A 4,548-nucleotide genomic window follows, 5' to 3' on the forward strand; every position below is an offset into this window, starting at 1 on the left:
TAGCAAAGCGGGAAGTGGAAAGGAAAAAGATATTGATGGTGTGGGGAGCGAGAGAAAGAGAGACAATCAAGAAATAAGAGTTACAGAACAATGAAAAAATCACAAATAAAAAAGATAAATAAAATAATTGAAATAACATTACCTGAAGTTTTTTGAATTCAACAACTTGAGACAATTTTCTTCATTGAATTTATCTATCTTTTTTTATCATTTCAGCTGCACTATCATAGAGCTCATTAGATATGGACAGCACTGAAAGCACAGTCTTCGGCCGAACTCGTCCATTCCAAACAGATATCTTCAATTGATCCAACCGCGATTGCATGCACTTGACCCATGTCTCTCCAAACTCTTCCTATTCAAATACACGTTATGATTCCTTAAAAGTATTGGAATTATACCATCCATCACCTGCTTGTCTGGCAACTTATTCCACAAACACACCACCCTCTGCACGCAGCCATTGCCCATCACTGCCTTTCCAATTCTCGCCCTCCCACACCTGGTTTATATCCTCTAGTTCTGCACTGCCACACTGGAGCGAAAGAAACTTATCTATTTACCCGATACATGCCCCTCATGATTGAAAAGCCTCCATAAGATCCGCTCCCAGCCTCTGACGCGCCAGGCAAAATAGTGAGTGAGTGTTCAGCCTGGAAACGTTTGCAACTGTTCCATTTTCAAATGTAGGATGTAGCATGCTGTCTGAAGCAATCATCTTAGCATCTGATCTGTCACTGACGAACGCTGCAGGAAGGCGTGATAACTTGCTAAATATGCTGTCAAACGAAGATTGCATGAGCAACGTGAGTGATTGAGGAAAACGTGCAATTGGCTTCTGAGCTGTTGCTGACACCAAAGCAACTGCGTCGTTCGGGAGCAGAAAAAATCCCACTGTTCGATTACAATTCAAATGCATTTGGCATAAGGTTCGTAGCAGTTTATCAGCAGCACATAACCCTGACTCCAAAAGTCTGTGAGTATCCAGTAGAACAGTGAGCGATCGTTGAAGGTACGTTTCTCCAGACGATATTTGTCAACATGACAAGCTGCAGCTGAGCTGGTGGCATTGCGATTGAAATTGCATGCGTCCGGACATTGTGCTTAATTTTGAATATCAGAGCAAATGGTTAAGTCGAGTAGGCGCGTTCGGAAAACTAAATGCTTTTTTTTCGTTGAAAATCATTGCAACGAAAGGAAGTAGTTCAGACGATCGTGCGATCGACATGATGCGGAAAATGAACAGCCGCCGTGGTTGTGAGCACCGGGAATATAGGCATTTGCTTTCGCGGCGTGACTCCGTTGGTCGGTTAGCTCAGCTGGTTAGAGCGTGGTGCTAATAACGCCAAGGTCGTGGGTTCAATCCCCGCACTGACCATGTGAGTCGCTTCCGTTGTTAACAGGTCTGTGTCAGTGTTCGCCGTGGCTTTTACTTTCACCGTCTGCAAGAACTTGTCACATGGTCGGTTGAGATGTGTATTCATTCGAAAGGCGACCATCGCTGTCATGGAACATCAACCCGCTGGTCCCATGCCGGATCTCAGCTGCGTTGCTATTTTTCCAAACAACGTGCTCCACCAAACCACGAAACAGGAAGCCTCACCTGCGCAATAAAACATTTGACAGGGATAGACGCACGACTTGATCGCCGTACCCATGATGACTGCTGGATGTTGTCTGCAGCAAATCAATCAGTCTCAATTGTTTTCACAAACAAATGCAAAGCATGAAATATATGCAGTATTACGCAGACCTGGCACAGTCTCGGAGCAGAACCAGAGTTCAGGCTTCAATTCAAATCAAAGATTCGTTCATGTTATTTTCCTTGATCTCTGTTAATACTTGTCACGCGACTTCCAGAGGGAATTCATTCGCTTGCACACCTCTCATGCATCGAAGCTGGAGTTATCATGACACCAGCAATATCATAGAGCCATTAATAAAATGAAATTACTGCGGGTGCTGGAATCGGAAACCAAAAGAGAGAATGCTGGAAAGTCTCAGCAGTTCTGGCATCATCTGCAAGGAGAGAAAAGAGCTGACGTTTCGATTCTAACTGATCATTTGTTAAAGATAAAAAAAGGGGGAGAATTAGGGAGCTGTTTACACCAGGCTGAGAGATGGTGAGTCAGGGCTCCAGATGCAAAGGTGATAATGAGAGTGCATGGAGAGATCTAAGGGAGATTAGGAGCCGTGAATGACGCAGGTTGTAGCCAGTGCTCTGTGACAAAATATGTGGGGGGTGGGTGAACCTGAGACAAAATGGAAAACAGGGGAGAAGGGTAGCAAAGCGGGAAGTGGAAAGGAAAAAGATATTGATGGTGTGGGGAGCGAGAGAAAGAGAGACAATCAAGAAATAAGAGTTACAGAACAATGAAAAAATCACAAATAAAAAAGATAAATAAAATAATTGAAATAACATTACCTGAAGTTTTTTGAATTCAACAACTTGAGACAATTTTCTTCATTGAATTTATCTATCTTTTTTTATCATTTCAGCTGCACTATCATAGAGCTCATTAGATATGGACAGCACTGAAAGCACAGTCTTCGGCCGAACTCGTCCATTCCAAACAGATATCTTCAATTGATCCAACCGCGATTGCATGCACTTGACCCATGTCTCTCCAAACTCTTCCTATTCAAGTACACGTTATGATTCCTTAAAAGTATTGGAATTATACCATCCATCACCTGCTTGTCTGGCAACTTATTCCACAAACACACCACCGTCTGCGCGCAGCCATTGCCCATCACTGCCTTTCAATTCTCGCCCTCCCACACCTGGTTCTGCACTGCCACACTTGAGCGAAAGAAACTTATCTATTTACCCGATACATGCCCCTCATGATTGAAAAGCCTCCATAAGATCCGCTCCCAGCCTCTGACGCGCCAGGCAAAATAGTGAGTGAGTGTTCAGCCTGGAAACGTTTGCAACTGTTCCATTTTCAAATGTAGGATGTGGCATGCTGTCTGAAGCAATCATCTTAGCATCTGATCTGTCACTGACGAACGCTGCAGGAAGGCGTGATAACTTGCTAAATATGCTGTCAAACGAAGATTGCATGAGCAACGTAAGTGATTGAGGAAAACGTGCAATTGGCTTCTGAGCTGTTGCTGACACCAAAGCAACTGCGTCGTTCGGGAGCAGAAAAAATCCCACTGTTCGATTACAATTCAAATGCATTTGGCATAAGGTTCGTAGCAGTTTATCAGCAGCACATAACCCTGACTCCAAAAGTCTGTGAGTATCCAGTAGAACAGTGAGCGATCGTTGAAGGTACGTTTCTCCAGACGATATTTGTCAACATGACAAGCTGCAGCTGAGCTGGTGGCATTGCGATTGAAATTGCATGCGTCCGGACATTGTGCTTAATTTTGAATATCAGAGCAAATGGTTAAGTCGAGTAGGCGCGTTCGGAAAACTAAATGCTTTTTTTTCGTTGAAAATCATTGCAACGAAAGGAAGTAGTTCAGACGATCGTGCGATCGACATGATGCGGAAAATGAACAGCCGCCGTGGTTGTGAGCACCGGGAATATAGGCATTTGCTTTCGCGGCGTGACTCCGTTGGTCGGTTAGCTCAGCTGGTTAGAGCGTGGTGCTAATAACGCCAAGGTCGTGGGTTCAATCCCCGCACTGACCATGTGAGTCCCTTCCGTTGTTAACAGGTCTGTGTCAGTGTTCGCCGTGGCTTTTACTTTCACCGTCTGCAAGAACTTGTCACATGGTCGGTTGAGATGTGTATTCATTCGAAAGGCGACCATCGCTGTCATGGAACATCAACCCGCTGGTCCCATGCCGGATCTCAGCTGCGTTGCTATTTTTCCAAACAACGTGCTCCACCAAACCACGAAACAGGAAGCCTCACCTGCGCAATAAAACATTTGACAGGGATAGACGCACGACTTGATCGCCGTACCCATGATGACTGCTGGATGTTGTCTGCAGCAAATCAATCAGTCTCAATTGTTTTCACAAACAAATGCAAAGCATGAAATATATGCAGTATTACGCAGACCTGGCACAGTCTCGGAGCAGAACCAGAGTTCAGGCTTCAATTCAAATCAAAGATTCGTTCATGTTATTTTCCTTGATCTCTGTTAATACTTGTCACGCGACTTCCAGAGGGAATTCATTCGCTTGCACACCTCTCATGCATCGAAGCTGGAGTTATCATGACACCAGCAATATCATAGAGCCATTAATAAAATGAAATTACTGCGGGTGCTGGAATCGGAAACCAAAAGAGAGAATGCTGGAAAGTCTCAGCAGTTCTGGCATCATCTGCAAGGAGAGAAAAGAGCTGACGTTTCGATTCTAACTGATCATTTGTTAAAGATAAAAAAAGGGGGAGAATTAGGGAGCTGTTTACACCAGGCTTCGAGATGGTGAGTCAGGGCTCCAGATGCAAAGGTGATAATGAGAGTGCATGGAGAGATCTAAGGGAGATTAGGAGCCGTGAATGACGCAGGTTGTAGCCAGTGCTCTGTGACAAAATATGTGGGGGGTGAGTGAACCTGAGACAAAATGGAAAACAGGGGAGAA

General features: G+C 44.5%; 2 non-coding genes across 2 annotated transcripts; both read left to right on the forward strand.

Annotated features, from left to right (window-relative positions):
- The first annotated feature begins 1,304 nt into the window (after positions 1 to 1,304).
- trnai-aau (transfer RNA isoleucine (anticodon AAU)) lies at positions 1,305 to 1,378 on the forward strand. The gene has a single exon. It is a non-coding gene; the product is annotated as a tRNA-Ile (tRNA).
- A 2,194-nt stretch (positions 1,379 to 3,572) lies between these two features.
- On the forward strand, positions 3,573 to 3,646 carry trnai-aau (transfer RNA isoleucine (anticodon AAU)). Its single transcript has one exon. It is a non-coding gene; the product is annotated as a tRNA-Ile (tRNA).
- Positions 3,647 to 4,548: the final 902 nt, after the last annotated feature.

Source organism: Chiloscyllium plagiosum, unplaced genomic scaffold (assembly GCF_037043375.1).
Source record: "Chiloscyllium plagiosum isolate Xiang-an unplaced genomic scaffold, Cpla_swu_hap1 HiC_scaffold_52, whole genome shotgun sequence".
Classification (NCBI taxonomy): Eukaryota; Metazoa; Chordata; class Chondrichthyes; order Orectolobiformes; family Hemiscylliidae; genus Chiloscyllium; species Chiloscyllium plagiosum.